Source organism: Neopsephotus bourkii, unplaced genomic scaffold (assembly GCF_033783945.1).
Source record: "Neopsephotus bourkii isolate Nb327-2 ecotype Australia unplaced genomic scaffold, CSIRO-AGI_Nbou_v1 NB_659, whole genome shotgun sequence".
NCBI classification, from domain to species: domain Eukaryota; kingdom Metazoa; phylum Chordata; class Aves; order Psittaciformes; family Psittacidae; genus Neopsephotus; species Neopsephotus bourkii.
Genome location: NW_026901158.1, coordinates 7349111 through 7367822, shown reverse-complemented (window position 1 = coordinate 7367822; position 18712 = coordinate 7349111). Strand labels below are relative to the sequence as shown.

Genomic DNA, 18712 nt, shown 5'->3' with positions numbered 1-18712 from the left:
ACATGCCTGAGACATGAGGGGGAGAGACAAGAGGGATGTACTGCAGAAAAGAGGTGCAGAGCCAGCTCTGAGTCTTCCTCCTCAAATATACAAGACTTGACCATCTGCCCCTGAATTAGAGAGGTCAGCGAAGCAACGCTAAACCTGCCAGGATTACTAAAAGTCATGCGCAGCTTTGGGAGTCACAGAGTGGATGTGACTCAGATTTAATTTCCCAACAGAGCCAGCTTTAGGTGTGAGCAAAGCAGGTACAGCCTGTGACAGCAGGCTGCTCACAGCAATAAGATGCCTATAGCCCTGTGGAGTCCTTACTGTACCAGAGCCAGGGCAGGCTGGAGAGGGGGGCTTGGAGTCAGTGACTGCAACAGCTACATAGGGAAAAAGGCTGAGTCTTTACATGCAGTGCTCCTTACTCCCACCTTGCCCTGCTCACCTTCTGTGCAGCAAAAATCCTGTCTGGCCTTTTCTATTTCTGATCTCAGGTGTGCTTATTGAGTCCCAAAATACTTTTTGGCACTGGCTTTACTCTTAATATATTCTGCAAGAGCTATATCAGCGCCAGCAGGATTTTTAGACTAATTATCAGAGGTGCATGTAGAGGCACTTCATGCCTCCAGAATGGTGTTAATAATAGCTCTGAGTGATGAGAAACAACAAAATGCTGTGGTTAACTCGAAAATAAACCAATGGGGGAAGAGCAAATCTCATATTGTGCATAGATACGGAACATGCTGTGAGATAGTTCTGGGCAACAGCATTCTTAAAGCATTTTAGATTGGAGGTCAGTGGCATTCTCCTTATTGTGGTAGGGAAACCGAGGCACAAAGAGCTAAGAGCAGGCTGCCAAAGCTGGCTCAGCCAGACCAGGCTGCTGTTACCATTCTCTATTGACAGTCATAATATGTAGTGTGTTCTTGTTGCTGGCTGGGCAGTGAGTTGAAGGATCACCAGGATAACAAGCTGTTGAAAACACTTCAGCTGATGGTTTTGAAATACAGAGGAGCATGTTGAGCCATAAATGAGTGTGGGGGTTTATGGAATGCACAGTCATTTGTTTTCTGAAAGCTAGGATAGATGCACTTGTCTGTGGTCTGTCATACAGGGCATCTGAATGAATGGTCCTTAACACCTCCTTTCAGTCATTTTTTGGTTGCTCGCCACAAAGAGAGCTTATCCCACATCTGCTATGTGAAAGATAGCCTTCCAGTTCAACTGTTCTTCAAATAGTGGAGGTGGCAGTGCTGCAGCAGTGTTAGACCTTCACGAGGGCTAATACTGTGCAAAGGATAAGATAAAGGAATGAGTAAAGGTAACTGGGAGCAAGGTAAAGCATCAGTTTAGGGCTGTGGAGAGGGGATTGCCACATCTTTCTGCAGTACCAACTTACTCGATCCTGTCACATTCACCTCTTCTGTGAAATCTTCATTCTTAACGGCATTCATTTAAAATTCAGAGCTCTGTTACTCCTGCAATGATTTTTAATGACCAAATGGATCAGCTTTCATGATAGTGACAATTTTTGTGTTTCAATCGACTTCCAAGGTCAATTTACTTTCAATATTTTCCAAACAAATCACTTTGGTTTTAAAAAACCGTGTTCAAGTGAAGTCATTTTGTGAAGGGTTCCCAAAATTTGGCATATCTTCAGGAATCAAATTTTCTTTGAAACAAAATTACAGGAGCTCTCTTAGAAATAGCAAATCTGACTCTTATCCAAATCTAATTCTACCTGTGCATGGAAAAAGAAGGAATGAGTGGAATGATTAGAACCCTCCCCCCCACCCCCTTTATTCATGAAGGTCAACACAAAATCTTTACCAAGTGAGTTTGAAAAGGAATAGAAAGAAACCTTAAAAGAAATGCTCTAAATATCTGAAGGCAAATAGCAACCACAACAACAGTAGCAGCGTGGTGTCTGTGAAAGTCTTATCTATTGAACATGATCCAGAAAGAAAGGGAGTAATAAAGGAGTATGGGAACAAACTTAGAATTAAAAGTTGAAGGCTGCAAATATTGAAAGTTAGACAATGTTAGTAATTACCAAGAACGTGGAGAGCATATATAAATATGTGTATAAGTATATACTACCTTTACTTTCTAATATAAAATATGAGAAGGGCATGTGAACAAAACCCAGTTTAAGGACCTGATACTGGCTGTGAAAAAGCTAATACTGATGCCAGAAGAAGCAGAGCAAATGGAAATAGAACCTACAGGCCTACAGTGAAAAGATATGTGGTTAATATCTCCTATAAGCCTATACCTATAAGCCCCGTAGTTAAATAAGAAAGGCGACAGTTTACTGAAGATGTAAGTACAAGAGAGAAAATCTATGTCAAACAAAGAACAAGGTGGTAATTATGTGAGCGGAGAAAATATGTAAGCACAACTACCCAGAAAATTGGCATAAGAATTCCTGAGTGAAAACCAAACCCACTCAATAAAAAAGCTGCAAACTCACAGCAGTAGCCACTTGGTGACAGTTTGTATGGAGGAGCTAGGCTCATTCCTGAGGAACAGCAGGGTTAAAAGGGAGAAGGGGCTGAAGTCCCCTCAGTCCCCCAAGACCCAAAAGTTTGCTCCAACCTTATGAGAATAAAAGAGAGCTACCAGATTTGGGAATGCTGCCATCAGAAACAATGCCACCAAAAGTGATTGCTGACTGTACAAGTACTGCGATGGGGTGCAGGAAGCTCTCGTCATCATCTAAACTGAGTGGTTCAATTGAGGAAGAAAGGCCCAAAGACTGGCAGAAGCGGCCCTGCTGGAAAGCCCATGCTGAATGCCTGTCCATCCATCTAGTGATTTTGCCAGGGTCTCTGCTCAGTTGTTCCAATGGACAATGTCCTTTTCCAGATGTCACTGCCTTGTTGCAGGACAGGGAGTGCAAAAACTGCCCTCAGCCTCTGCAGGAGTACTGGGTTACACTGAAACTGGTGTCTATCAAGCTGAGATCTGCAGTGACTGAGAGGTGAACACATCACTTCTGCCTATGCTGGCTGAGGAGACATGCAGCAGCCTCCTTAGACCCTCCAGCTTGTGGATTCCAATGCTTCAGTTTGATAGCTTCCTCCAAAACACCTCGTATTAGCCAAGTGACAGATCATAGAATGGTTTGGGTTGGAAGGGACCTTTAAAGATCATCTAGTTCCAACCCCCTGCCATGGGCAGGGGTAGATCCCAGCCTGAATAACACATAGAACTTCAGGGGGATTAACTCTTTATTAGTCTGCCAACAAGGATTCAGTAAAGGGAATACTATTTGTCCCAGGTGATGGATTTTGTTACTAGAGAAGAAAAAAGGGCAGCTGTCCTGCTTCCTGGCCTTACTCAGGCACTAGCTTGCACTTTTCTGCCTTGAACTTCTTAATTGTACTAAAGCTTCTTAGTTGTATTCAAGCTCAGCTCCCAGCTGGAGCCAATGTAGAAGGTAACAAGAGAGGACTGGTTAGAAGGTCATAAACACCTTGCAGGGTGATTGTGGAGTGATGGTGGTGCAGCAGTGGAGCAGTTCTGGGAGGAGTGAAGAGCCTGCTTGTTCCTGTTGGTTCAGTATGGTTTTACAAGGAGGACTGGGACCCTTAAGGACCTTAGAGATTGAAGACTAACAGCAGGTGGGTAACCTATAAAACGTGAAAGGATTTAAGAGTATGGAAGTACTAGTTCAGGTCTTGTTGCCCAGGATGTCAGAGGAAGCTTTCAAATGGAGCATGGTGATGTAAAGAGGTAGGATATGGCAACTTCTTTGTGCTTTTCCTATCCTAAGGCTCCCCACTAAGTGATGACTTTGTATAATTAAAATGAACAAAGTAAATGGCAGCAATCCATCTTCGCAATCACAGCATTTTCTCTTCCCTTTTGTTGAAGTGCTTTGTTCGTCCCAAATTGGTTAAAAAAAAAAAAAAAAGAAGTCAAAAGTAAAAAGGAATAAATAATAAAAAATACAGAAATAGAAGTTGAATGGGAGCCTGCAGGGGCTGTATTTTTAGCAGCTCATCAGTTTGTGGAGAAGCTCAGAGGTTGCAGATTCTAATTGCCAACCTGGAATGTGGAAAGCAGGACAACTGAGAGCATGTGTATGTGCTGTGGGGAGAGTGAGCATTTCAAAACAAGGAAGGAAGAGAGAGTTGGCACGTTTGCCACTTACAAAATGTGGTAGGACCCCGTGTGGTGAGGCCATCTGGCTATTGTTTGTGGCACAAGGGGCTGGTGAAAGGCTCTTGTAGAATCTATCTGCAGGGGGGAATTTACCTGTTCCCTGGCTGGAGCTGTGAATGTTTGTGTCCACTCTGGAAAGGCTGGATCAGGATATTTGCAGATGGGACATGTCAGGTCCAACTGAGATACTGGCTGTGAGAAGGAAGTGAGCGAGTAGAAAATGACAGAACAGATCCAACAGGAAGGTAGAGAAGAGGGTGATCTCTGAGCAAAGATACCAGAGCCAGGTCTCCTGATAAGGAAAGTGGTGCAAGCTTGCTCCAGCCTTAAAACTTTAATAGGTTTGGTTCAGTCATGGGTCTATACTCAGGAAAGTCCATACGCAGAAGGCTGCTGTGAGAAGGGGTGGTTGACTTCCTCTGGTGTCCTTTCAGAGCAAAACCAATGTAGGAAAGAGTCTTGGCCAGGACACAGGAGGAGGTGCTTAGCCTTTCCTTGTACTGTCTGAAATGGATGTGAATTCCATCCTTTACTGTTCTATTCCACACTTCCAAATCTGACTTTCGTGCTTTGCAGCTCTGAGTCCTGAAATGCATATCCTAGAATTGCTGACTGTGTACTGACAGCTCAGCTGATGGCCTGTGGGATGCTGGAGCCCATGGGTTGGAGTAAGGAAGAAGGCTGGCTTGCATTTTGCTTGGTATTCCGGCAGATTTTTGGCTTGCTTTCCTGATAGACTATTTTCATCTCCCCTGTCCTACTTCCTTCCACACAGGCCTCATTTCTCCCCAGGGACTATAACTAAACTCACTCTTGTCTATAATCCCAAATGATTCATCAGCTCTTTGGAGCATCTCCAGGCATACAGAAAAGGATGATCACATGGGTAGACCATCTGATGCTATGCATTAAAACAAGCATGTAAAAACAAGTTACATAGAGACCAGACCATGCTAAATGGGCCTTCCTGTGGCTGCAGTTATTGTTGTCTGGACTTTGCCGGCAACCTTGTTACAGGCAGACAAATAACACGACAGAATATATCTTCCTCTGTGTAAAAGACCCAATCCTGACACAAACAAAGCGATAGATATGTGGCAGACTGGGCATTGTGGGTAACTGCTAGTTTTCTGAGGTAATGGGTTATAGGTATGGAAGTAGGACAGATAAATCAAAAAAACATGGACGAAAACATATGCAAGCAGTGCTCTAAGGACAGGACTTGAGGGTGAAGTGGAGGGAAGTATGGCCATGGCTGATTGCAAATCATATCTGATTTGCAGAATGAGCACTGAGCGGAGCTGGTAAGGTCATCCTTCCATATGTATGAGCTTGCTAATATTCTTGCTGTCTGGTTACTCCCCAACTGGATGCTTCAGATCTAACTTCCCCTGAACTTAGACTGCAGTACAAAAAGGGGGACTTAAGATGCATCTTGCACAGCTCAGCAGTATGAGGGGAGCGTATTTGATCCATGTGAGGGCAATAGTGCAACCCCTCTGGTCCATCCTGTGCCCCCTTTTTCCCCCAGTAAAGCTAACTGTGTGAGCACAACCTTGATGCTGGCCTTTGGGATGCTCCAGACTGACAGATTAATCATGCTGCTGTGGTTCGGCCGCTTTCGGCTGCCTGCAGGGCTGTCACTTTCTTCTTCTTCAAGGAAGAGCCAGTGGGCTGAGGAGGCTCCGGTTCCATCTGCCAGCAAAACCCGTAGCAGGGAAAGAGCAGCAGCTAAGGGGGAGGTGCTGGAAGGGGGGAGCAGTGGATTCCCTTGATAATTAGGATGGCTGCATCATCACTTATGCAAATAGGGGAAAGAAGGAGGCTTGCTGCTGCAGGCTGTGTGGAGGAGAAAACAGAAAGATTAAGCTTTCTCCATGAAGGAGAATACTGCGCGAGTATGTGTGGTCACAAGTGTGTATTGGGTGATCACTTATCCTTCTCCCTAGAAAAGGCATAATCAGGGTTCCTTCAGGACGAGAGGTTCCCGGTCAGTTCGGCTATCGTCCTGTGTTGCACGCTCATGCAAACCAACACAAGGGGGCTCAGGTGGATGCAGGCAAATTCTGTGAGTGGCTATTCCTCAACCCCTCCAGTCCCTCCACACGTCTTTCTGCCTCGAACACCAGCATTTTGACATACTCGTGTCCATCCCTCAACTTCTCCCTTTGCTCGGAGGGGCTGTAATTTGGTGGTGAGGTGGCTAGTGCAGTGCTTCACAGTGCCTATTAGGTATAGCTGAGCCCTTCTGGTATCTACCAGCCTGAGCTGCTCACAGGCTGCATGGCAGTTTTTCTCCTTCTCTACTGACGCCTGGAGGACGTAGCTCCATTAGAGGGAAGAGGGTTGAGCAACATTGTCATCTTACAGCACCAACATCATCTTACGTCTGACACCACCACAGATGTGTTTGTGTTCACTGTTTTCCACTTGTGCTCATTCAACTTGTCAAGACATCTGCCTTCCTGGTGCTGAGAAGGAATCCAAGAGGAAGCTGCTCAGCAGCCAGCTGTGGTACCCTCTCCTTCCATTCTGCTGGGCTGTCATGCAAGATGGCAACAGGCTTTTGCAAGTTGAAATGTATCATTTGTTGCTTCCTTGCCTAGGAGATAGAATTGGACAGATGTTGAAGCCAGGGACATGAACGTAGCCAGAAAGTGTGATCTTCTGTCCATCTCCCCACTGCTTAGCAGGTGGAACCCTGTACAGAAGGGTCCAACAAGACAGGCAAGATGGTTCAGATGCCAGGGAGAGCATATGGAGGAGCAATAAGTTGATCCTGACAATGCATCACCTCTGTCTCATCCTTATACAGTCCTCTCTTGCCTGCTAATGTTTGTTTGGATGGTCAGCAGCTTTTTGAAAGGCATGAAAAAAGCCCTTCTATTTCCAAAATGTAGGTACACAAACCACAAAAGAATAACAAATTCCTTGCTGCCTTGGGATTACTGCCTCTGTATGTGTGCAGAATGTGAAGTTAGAGCTGGGTTTAAGTATAAGGTCCACAGCTTGCACATTTGATATTCACAGTGGAGACAGCTGGCTCCTCTGTGAAGCTCCAGAGCCCTTCCTAACTGAGCCTTTGTGAACTGTATGGATGACGGGGAACTCTGGACTGAAGGTGATGTCAAGGCAACCCAAAAAGTTCTTTTCCTAATGATGTGCCTTAGCTGTATCACAATAGGATCACACACCTGCCTCCTGCTTTACTGGAGGTGAGAATTCTTCAAGCCCTTGTTTATTGTCAGTTGAGCAGCCTAATCAAAAAACATTGTCTTGTTTGCTGGCTTGACAGGTTTTAATGCAGGGCAAAGCTAAACAAGTGAAAGAGGAATGCACAGCAAAATCAGTGCTGCTGATTAACTAACAGGGGATCTCCTCAGAATTCATACATCTCCAGCAATTCCTCAGTGGGGTTCTGGCTGCTGAATGAGGGGTATCTCTTCATCCCAGATCAATTAAGCCATACCACATCACTTTTTCTTTTCTCCTGTGCAGCTTATTCTCCCCCTCCAGAGCAAATGGGTAGAAATGTTCACCATCTCCTATCCCTTCTCCTTCTGTTACTAGTGAAGAAGGATCAGCTCTTACTGTTTCCAAAATTGGAATCTGATCTGACTGACATGAGGGCAGGGAAATCCTGGCTGCCCCACCCATAGCCAAGAGCTTTCATATGCAACCAGAGGAAGCCTGGAAATGGTGCAGCTTGGGTTACTTTCCTCCTTTGAGGCTCTTAGACATGCAATGATATTTCTGAAAACAGTGGTTTCTCTTGTCTAGGTTGCAATTATTGTTATACATGGGATATGTCAGCCAGTGGCTGATTTAGGCTTACCCTAGTCATGGGCAAATTAAAGCGTGTAAGCTGCACAAAGCATGGAGTCAGTCTGAGGAAGAAGACAGTTCCTCTGGCAACACTCTTAAACATACCACAACTCAATGTTTCTCCTTTTGTCTTCAGTGTTGTATAACAATAGCACATTAAGGTTGGCTGGATTCTTGTCACACCAGAGAGTTCTCCTATGAATGAGGAATTCACAGGAGGGCTATGCTTGTAGCAAATGAGTCTTTGCAGGATGCTTTGTGCCATATCCCAGCAAAGGTGGATCTGGGGAAGTGGCAGAAGCATCCCATCAGAGCACTCTGCTTCCTGCCACTTCTGGGGGAAGGGCAAGCTGATGGTTACCTTGACTTCCATGACTTGGGAGAGCCCATTATCTCAAAACACCATAGAAAAGGTGCATTTATGTAAACATTAAATAGTGAAGTCTGTGGAGTCCATGGCAATCGATCTTTTAAATCTGGCTTTTATAGCATTATTATGTGAGACGGTCTCATAAAAAGCTCTCTGTAGGTGTTATTACATTGCATTGTGGCTTTGGAGAGTGAGCTGAAGAAGCTGTGAGTTTGTGCAACAGCACATGTTAGCATGAGTTATAGCATGTCAGGGACACCGTGTTAACGATCAGTGAACCTATTCAGCTCCTTTAAGGTTAATCAACTCGGCATTTGTGTCAGGTGTAATGTCTAATTAAAATGATGGAAGGGGTGTGAATGCCTCCTGGCAGAGGAGGGAAATGGCACAAAGAGGTAGCGTCAGTGCCATATTGGTTTGGAAAATCAATAAGAGGAGCTCATTTTATCCCAGTGTATCTCTGCATTTGCCATTCAGTGGCTCATTTGAAAAAGTGCCAACTGGCTGCTTGGGAGCCTGGGAACTGCATCGTTTGAAAGCACTTAAAGACAATGCTGGTGGGGAAAGGAGAGGGCGTTGACATGAGCCATGGCTTGGGAGGTTGCGCTGGTGGCCTCTTCTCCTGCAAGGTACAGGCAGTACAGGCCATGGGAGACTCCTTGGATAGAGACACTAATGGAAAAGGATGGGAAAAGAAGTGAAAGGGGGAAGGACTAGAAATCCAGAGGGTAGCAAACCAAGGATGGCTGGTTGGGAAGAAACAGGTCTTCTGTAGCACAGACACATGGAGTAGCAACCTAGTGGTGTGGAGAGAGGGGAAAAAAACATATCTTGGGTGTTTCTGCATTCCCACAACCTCCTGTTAGTAAGTGGTGGTGATAGTGTATGTGAATGAATAACATATCTATGGTGAGAGCTGAGAGGGGAGGAGGAGGAAGGATAATCTAGAAAACTGGAAAGCATTTTTTAATGTCAATGCTTTTGTTGAAGAAAAGTGACTTTCAGACAAACTGGAACGCTGAGGAAAGGTTTGTGGGATTCCTCCCCTCCCTATATCTTCTATTTGAAAACTCAGGAGTAGGAGAAAATGACATAGATGCTGTCTTTTAGGTTTGCCTCTCTTTAAAGGATAAGACTATAGAACACTAAAAAAATAGCTGAAATTTCCTCAGGAGCTAATTGTTAGTGAGTTCTTCCGATTTTCAGGATGTGACAACTCTTCACTTGCTAGTTGTGCAGCCAGCTGGACAGCCATCCATGTGAGGAGCTGCGCTAAACGTATTGAAGCTGTGGATAAATCCGTAACTTCCCATCTATGCAGTTACACTTCCCTGCAAATACAAACATTTGCTCATTATCACCACACACAGTTTCATCTCCACTGAATTTTTTATGAAAAGGAATGATAATTTATTCACTAGCATTTTTATAGGAAAAAATGATGTCTTGTCTTCATGATTTTACTCCTGGTTTAGTTTGAGAACCTACTGCTTTTCCCCAGCCTGTATCTTCAATGCACCATGCTGGATTTCAAATGCACCCTGCCTACACTTAAATAACTTTAACCACATGATTTGAGAAGCAGAGTCAGCCTCAGCAAAAATGAAGAAAAATAGGGTCCTCTTGGTGGCATTTTAGGTCTTGCAAGGGCTGAACTGCCCTCTGGACAGTCTGCTCTCTCCGTTTTCAATGGACAATACTGTAATGCAAATGCAGGCTTGCGAAGGCATTTAAAAAGCAGCTTGTCAGCAGTTTTCATCTTGCTTTTGAACGTCCCACACTAAAAATTCAACTTTCTTCCTTCTCTCTCCCACCCAAGTAAAAGGCCTATGACGTTGTTTGGATGAGTCATATTTACATGCTCTGAGATCTCGGATTGCAAAGGAAATGTCCTGGGATTACCCTCATTTAAGACCTTTAAGTACTCTATGCAGTGACAGAATCTCTAGCTGAAAGGTCCTTAAGCAGAAATTAATTTATGCCTGACAGTGATTAAAGGAGAAAGTGACGAGATAGAAATTAGCAAATCCATCTCTATTGCTGAGATCCCATTATGATTATAAGGAGAAGGGAAAATCAGCATTATGGGTGTCAGCTGCAATCTGGTACATTCAATTAGCAGCCCATCCTACCTGGGAAATGTCCTTCTATGGATGGATATACCTGTCATGCTGGCTTGGCCTGAGATGAATCAATTGTGTAGGTGGTGGAATAGAGATGGAAGCCATTTGGCATGACACTAACACCCATTTTGAGTTTAATGCAAGAACCTGAGGCAGGGTCTATCAAATAATATCTGGTGAGAAAGCTGATCTTGCAGAGATCTTGCATAAACATTGCTGGAAGGAGTGTGGTCACAGGCATGTGTTATTGTGGCCAGGCAGAAAGTTGTCTAAGGGACCATCTTGTTATTGAAATATGGATCAGAACTTGAAGGTATAACTTGCTTGTCCTTCAATAGCCATAGTAACACATTCTTAATGATACTTCAAGACTGTATTATAGCAGTTAGGATGTATATTAGCAAGTAATAAGTAAATTTGCCCACAAAGTAAAGCTGGACAAAACTTCAAATACTTAAAACTTCCAACCCAGTTTGTAGTGCAGAGATCTCTCATCAAAGAACACTGGAAAAGAAAAGGTACTATTGACCTCAGTGATATGAAAATAGATATTTCAATGCTCACACAAAGGTGATCTTGGTTCTTTTTGCTACTGGTGGTAACTGGAACTGTCTTGTTTGAAACGGTTTTAGCCATTCCCTCTGAATAATGGAAGAAGCAGTATTGCTGGCTGTGAGAAGAGTATTTAGAAAGACCTATAAATACCTTTTACCAAGTAGGCATGATTATTACATGCATCAAAGTAAAAAGAAGAAATTTGCCTTCTTAGCCACAAGTACCTGGTTTGTATCACTGGTGCTTGGAGATGCTCACACACCACGATGTCACAACTGACTTCTGCTAGAAGAATCATCTCTCCATAATAAAGAGATTTTTAAGGCACAACAGGAGGTCCTAGGGCTGCTAGAAGAAGGGCGAGTTAATGGATGCTGTGATCTCCTCTATATAAGTCCTGAGAAACTTCTCACCTGAACCTCGAGGCCTAACTTGGGAAGAGTTCTGTCAAAGCACTGGATTGCTTTGAACAAGTCATTATTCCTCTCTGTTGTTTTTAATATGGGAGGGAAATAAGTTCTTTTTAATGTCTTTCTTTTTGGTGGAGATTGAACTTAATTTTGAGCAGTAAACAGATATCACAAAGCTTTAGGCAAAGACAGAATGTGGTACATAATGAAAGTAAGTTTCTCATTTACTTGGAGGCTTGTCTGATCCTTTGTTGAATAGGAAGGGGAGAAAAACAAGAGGTGAGGTAACTCGTAGCTATGCATCCGTAGCACACCAACACATTTCACAGCTCTTTCCCTTGCAAAATTGACTCAGATGGTGAAAGACGTGGAAAGAGCAATGAAAAGCCATTTGGGAATGGCCACAGGACCTTTTGTGCACTATCTGCTTGGCACTAGTTTATGGTCACTGTTGCTGCTCTGATTTGTACTTTGCTGCTGACTTGGATTACTGGTTGTGAACCCAAATCTCATTAGGAAAGAACTAGTTAATAAAGTAATAAAGGTCTCTGACCTCCTCAGCAGTTTCATACACCTGTAAATATTCCTGCCAGCTCCTGAAGGAACAATAAAATCAATACTTGTTAATGTGGTGTAATATACTTCAATAGATATAATACACCAAACATTCTAAGGCCAATTCCTCATTCAGGCTCAGGTGCCAAAATGCCTTATTAAAATGCTTTCTTCCATCCCTTCTTATGATCCAGAGTTTGGAAAGATGCCTCAACACATCTCCAGCAATGATTTATCCTCTTGCTCTATCCAAGGACACAAAATGACTCCTGCTTCCTTGTTTAACAAAATGAAATCGGACACAAATCCAAACTGGCAGGATAAAAAAATATATGTACATATAAAGAGAGAAGCTCTTGAGCAGGAATATGAAATTATATTGTAAATTAAATAACAGGAAGGGAGAATAATATGAACTGAAAAAAAGGTTAGTTCCAAGGCTGAGTTTCAATCACTGGCTTTTCTGTATTTTACTGGGCCTGTGAGTCAGGCTGACCTGCCCTCAGACTGGTACAGGGGTCTCGTTAATTCATCTCTTCCTTCTTTTATAAAGAGAAGCAGAAAAACAGGGTGAGAAGAAGAAACCTGCTTCATATTGAAGCTTGAGAGCAATTACACCACTTGCAGGAGGGATGGGAGGGGGTTTGTGCAGAGACACCCGTAAAAGCTGGGTGGTGAGGAAGGGGATGCTGAAGTGCTGTGACTGTTCTAGGTGGAAGGAAGGAAGGGATTTTAACCATCTAGGCGAAGTGATTGATAGGGAAGAGGTTGATGAAATTAATACAGTGTGTAAAGGTAATAAATGGAGGGAGCAAGGTGAGCCTTTTACTCCATCCACTGTGTGGTGAGAAGGCAAGACACCAGGCAGACTGCTGTGTAGAAATGAAAGCATCTTTTTTATAGATTCCTAGAAGCTATGCCTTCTTTTAAATCCACATTTGCATCAGTTAGACTGCACTTCCCTATGGAACAAAGGGATTCCTATGAATGCTTGATTTAGGATCTTAAATAGACACACCTGCTTTCCAAGGAAGCTGAATGCTTCAGCAGAGACCTGCAGAGATTTTAGCACCTGTTATGTTCTAGAAATCAGGCTGGACTCTTTCTGACTGGAGTTTCCAGAATAGAAAGAAAAGGAAACTATAGGAACTAAAGGAAACTATAGGAAACTATATCACCCAATAGATATTTGGGTGAATTTACTGGGATATGTTCATTTCCTATGAAAAGGTGCAAGGGACAGGCCATCTTCTAGTGCAGGTCTTTCAGGCAGTGTATCTGAAGGTACAAATAGGCCAAAGGTGCTGGTCTGAATCACAGCAAAGATTATTAGGGCTGTGGAAAGCTGGTGACTCTGTTTAGGTTTTTTTCTAGTGAGGAAGAACATATGCTTCAGTTTTTCAATTGTTCCTGTGCTGGAGAGCATCCTGTGTTAGTTCCAGACAGCAGAAACACCTCATCATCTGCTCCATATGGGATGCACCTGAAGCTTCAGCCATGGGAGATGCAATCCAAGTGGGTATCTCTGCTTGGAAACCAGTCCTGGTTCCCTTCCATCCCTCTGTTAGCAGGGCAGACAAGGGAAATCCTTCCTGAAGCCTGGACTAGAAGCAAAGTTTTGCCTCAGCTGGCCTGGAGTCTATACCCCTCATCCTATGTTTCAGTCTTCGATGAAAGCTGATGCTTGCCCAGAAACTCAATCATCCAGTCCCCTGCTGTTACCTTTGTGCTTCCTGGCTAGAGACTCATCAGCAGTACAATAGGTTTAAAGGACTGCAGAACAGCCCAAGGGATGCCAATAGGATAGACAGCATCTTGTTCCCCAGGGATGTGTCAGGCAAGGGGGCTGGCACTGTAGCTACATCCAGAAGAATAAAATGAAGGAAATAAATAAAGGAGGCACAGTGTGTCCTACAAACAAGAACATGTGTCTGCATTTATTAACATTTCCAACGCAGATTTAATTCTCGGCAAAGCGCTCCTGCCTACATGAAGCCCAGGCGTGTTGCAGGAAACCTCTCGTTAAGTTCCATACAAGCCATCTTTTTAGTGCATCCTCCAGGGGAATCTTCAAACAGATTCTGTAATTTCCTTGATAAGTGGCTCTTTTGCAAAACACTATTTACATGCCAGCTTCAGAAAGGCTGGCGACTTGGCTTCCCCCCCACCCCTTTCAACCATCTCCTCCCACTGCCTTCAGGGAAGGATCTGTCGCCCACTCCAGGGAGGTAATAAACCATCTGTAGGTTCTGTATAAGGAAGGAGGAAGCTGATGGGCTGGATTTCTCCAGGAAGAAATGCAGCTGTGGGAGAACAGCAGCAGTGTCTTAACAGGCATCTCCCTGGATCCTTCCAGAAACAGGGAGACATCAGTCTTGGAAGCAAATCTGGGTATTAGGATTCAGTGAATGTGTGTTAGAATTCAGTGAAAGTTTTAACTTGGCATAGCCACAGGTTTTCTGGGTGGCCTCAGGCAAGTCACTTAATGTCTTTGGGGTCCTGTTTCCATTGGTGCATGCAGGATGAAGACAGCAACTTCGACTTCGTTCAATTTGTTTGTCCCACCTATTCTGATTACACATCCCTGGGAGCAAGGATTGTCTCTCATTAAAGAAAGCAGCCTGTACATGGGGATCCCTGCTTTGGTATTGCCTCTAGGCATACAGAACAACAAAACAACATCTGACAACCAGTCTAGACAACAAAATAGTGTGCCAGGGAAACAGTTTGGTTGCTGCTTCACTTTTCCTCTGTTGTTTTTCTGAGGCTTTTTTGCATTTACTGGTCAGTTTAATTGCTGACCAGCATTAAGGAGGGACCGGGCTCAGTCTTGTTCCTCTCTCTGTCCACTTGCCTGGAAAAAAGAATTAAGAAATAAATCCTTACAGTTCTTCACATTCTTTTGCTTCCCAACACCACTTGCCTGTGCAAGACTGTTGGGGTGCACCTCAGGTTCCCCTGGATGAGCTGGATGAGTTGTAACTGAGCCCTCCACTAAAAGAAGACCATAATGGTGAGCCCAGTCGAAACATATAGACTTCTATAAATCAGTTTTCATGAGGTACCTCTAAGCTCTTTGCCAGCATTTGGGGGTTGGAACTATATGATCTTAAGGTCTTTTCCAACCCTAACTCTTCTATGATTCTATGAACATTAAGTCTTTTTGTGCTCCTGTAATATCCTGTGGTCAGCATAGCACCAGTATTTACGGGGAGGTTAATCATGCAATCTGAGGATGTCTTGAGATCCCATTGCTACCAGTTTGGTGACCTGGCTGCATCCCTGTATCTTCTCCTTCCTGCTGTTACAGAGGACAAGCTCACTTCAGGAATTCACAGTAACCAACATCTTCCCACAAAGCCTTTTAGCTCAAGTTTCAAATTTGCATTTACAGCCATCTGAACTGAGTTCTATTTACCAGCTAATGCTCTGGAATGAAGGTGAATCGATGCATCAGAAGACATTTGTTTGTGGCTTGCTCTTTTTCCAGAAACATAAAAGGCCAGGTCTTAACTGGTATAAACCAGGCTCTGCACATGGTTTTGATCAGATGATCTGATCCAAGAACATCTTGCCTGTTGTGTATTAGTAAACCGTTTCCTTCAGATTATTGCTGTGTTTAAACCATATGAGTGAGGACAACGCATCTTCCCCACAGCAAAGGAAAAGCTGCTGCTGGACTCCTGAGGATGGCATCGCATCCCTGGCAGAAAGTTGATTTATTTTTTAGTTGGTTCCTAAGGAAACCAATTTTTCCAGTCATGTTTTCTGTCTCTTCATCTGTCTGTCCTTACCAAGCAAAATTAGGCGGTTGCAAGCACATCTTATGCAGTAGGAAAAGAAACAGTTATGAAACTTCAACCTGTTTTGTGAAGCTGGCAGTGAAAAGAGCCTGAAACTAGTGCTGCTCTTGACCTGTGAACAGGTTCAGCAGTTACCAGCTCAGTCTGGCTGTTAGTTAGCTAACAAACATGCTGCCTTGTGCACTATCAGTGCTTTAAGGTCAAGAGGAATTTGGGTCTTTCAGTCACTTGCAGGGAGCACAGGTTATCAGGTGACAGGAAGAAAAGGAATGTTGGCTTTCCACTGCTGCTGGAAAAATGGATTTGATAGATCACAAAGGCTCTTAAAATCCTAACCAAGGTTTGTGCTCTAATAAGGTATCTTCTGCCTTTTCCCCCAAGTGCTCAGTACCGAAATGAGAGCTCAGGATGTGGGTTAGATGAGAAGGCATCACAGTGGTGCTGTTTTGAGAAACCCTTCTGTTGGAAGCTATCTGATGGTCTTTGTGATGCTTGCAAATCACACCTAACTGGAGAGAAACCAGCTCAGAAAGAGACTTGAACCCTTTCCTGCCAAAACAAGAGCTTCCAGCCCAGTTACATTTTGTGCAATTGTGATGGCAATGTTTAGCTTTAGTTCCAGTGCAAAGAAACACCAGGTGTTTGGCACCCTGAAAGAAGCTGTGAAATTGAATTTGTGTTCTCTGAACTTCTTTACTAAACAGACTAGAGAGGAGCAAAGCAAGCAGGATCCTGCGCTAACACTGAGGAGCTGATAGGAGAAGGATGGGGCTGTGCAACTGCATCTGCTGCTACATGTACCCCTGTTTTAGCCCTGCCCCAGGGGCTACCCTGGGTAGAAAAGAGGCTACAAGGCTCATCCAACTCTGCTAAATCAGAGCCTGCTCTGCACAGATTCTCTCCCCATCCTTGCAGACAGTTTGAGAAACCTCTTTCCCTTCTATTAGTCTCAGTTTGTTGCATCCCTGACCAAAGTGGAAGGATAGGTTAGCCATGAATGATCTCAGGACAGCTGTGCTTTCTCCCTTTCAGGTCAACTGCTTGTCCCTGGAGGGGGAAAAAGAAGTGCGGGGTGGGTCATTCTGGCAGGAGGCAGAGCCTGATCATTATCTGTTAATGGGAAGTTAATTAAAAGCCTGCCATTGCAGAATGCTTTCTGATTACTCTAATTAGACAATAATTGTATTCTCTCACCCACTGGTGCAACACAGTGCAAGGCCCCTCAAATGATGTGGGTGCTTGAGTCTGGCAGGCACCTTGATGCCTGTAACTGTTGGTGGGTCTCTACATGGTCCATCAGGGCTGGGAATGTTTGGAGAGCCTGTCATGCCAAGGGACTATATGGCAGTGAGTGGTGGCTATTCCTTCCTCACATGGTCATGTGTTGGTGTAGGACTGTTGCAAGGCTAGATGGGTTGGTCTGTGGCCATCATTACTGCATGTGAGTTGAACCCTGCCTTTGTTATGTGTGTTTTAGTTGGTATCTTGAGGGTCATTCTTCCACATGGCTAGTGATGGGAGTGAGAGACAGCTTAAGAGCTGCTATCCTGCCCTACCTTGTGTATCCAAGACAAAAATGATGACCTTCAAAACCTCTCTCCTGCTGATAGTCATATGTTCAGTGTTCTGAGTTTGCCCAGCCTCAGCAGTCCTGGCTTCTCCTAGGGACATAACGATGTCATGCTCTGTTGCTGCTGGTAAAGTGGGCAAAGACCTCTTCTGAGGTTGCTAGAGAGCCATAAGCCATCAGACCTGCTTCAAATACGTTGTACGCTCTAACCAAAATCAGCAAGGAAGAAAACGGCTTCATCTGTGTCTTTTTATCTGGGAGTTCAATCAAATAATTGCAGCATCTTGCCAATACACCAAAGACTGGGTTTAGTTATTACTTTTTCCTGCAGGAAGCTAAATAATTCTCCTTTGCCTCCTAGGATATGGTCCTACCATGGCATAACAGTGAGGAAAAGATTTTGCTTGCTCCTTCAGGAAAAGAAAGAGGTGTCCAGCTCGTGAGCCTGGCTGGCCTGGGAGTCCCACAGCACTAATTTTGGCAGGTCTTACTGAGGCTTGTGTTCAGTCGCAGCATGACAATATCAAGAGTCATGCCATAGGTTGCATGACTGTGGTGACTGGAGTACCTGTGGGAAAGGGGATGCAGCTCTTGGTTGCTGCTGCTTTGGTATTAAACACTTGCTAAAGAAGACCTATGCTCACCTTTGAGGTGGAATTCACCTCCTGGACTCCCTTTCCAATGCTCTGAGGGAAAGGAATGACTCCTCCCCAGGCTTGTTTCCATGAGAAAGAAGGTACCACAATCCTTTTGATGCTTATGGGCTATAAACTATGAAGGGAGGGAGCTGTTTCCTTGCAGCCTAAAGCTCTAGAGAGAACTGGGATTTAAAATCCACCTCCACAACAGCTATCACTTCCCAGCTAACATGGCTCTCAGCATCACATACAGTCCATTCTCAGTCCCATTCCTGGCAGCTAATTAACTGCAGATATTGTACAGGAAACCTACACAGGTACCACCATGTCCCAGACTCCAGCACCTTGCTGAAGTCCCTTTGTTAGTGCCAAGCCATTAAACTGCAAACAAAGCATAGCTGAAATCTACCTGCAGTAATGGTAGTAATTGTAGTAATAGTAGTCCTAATAATAACAGCAGTGCCACCACCTTGGGCTCCTGTGGTGATATTTTTTGTGGCTAATTTCAAAACCTGCAATAAGTATTAAGAAGCTCTTAAAATGCACTATGAGACTGGTAGGGACGATTCTCCTTGTGCAGGTGTCAAAATGGCTGAAAGATGGGTTATTGGTCGGGAGTTAGGATGCAGAAGGTCTGGTTTCCCATGGGCTTCCCCTTTCCCTTATCCTGTCTCCCACATATTGCTGGCACCAAATTTGCCAAGT

General features: G+C 44.2%; 1 long non-coding RNA gene across 1 annotated transcript in view; it reads left to right on the top strand.

Moving 5' to 3' along the window:
• The first annotated feature begins 3496 nt into the window (after positions 1 to 3496).
• The window catches only part of LOC133211733 (uncharacterized), a 36540-nt gene continuing 21324 nt past the window's right edge, over positions 3497 to 18712 (top strand). The window contains exon 1 of the long non-coding RNA XR_009725274.1: positions 3497 to 3614. This is a non-coding gene — a long non-coding RNA (uncharacterized LOC133211733). The remainder of the gene's footprint in view (positions 3615 to 18712) is intronic.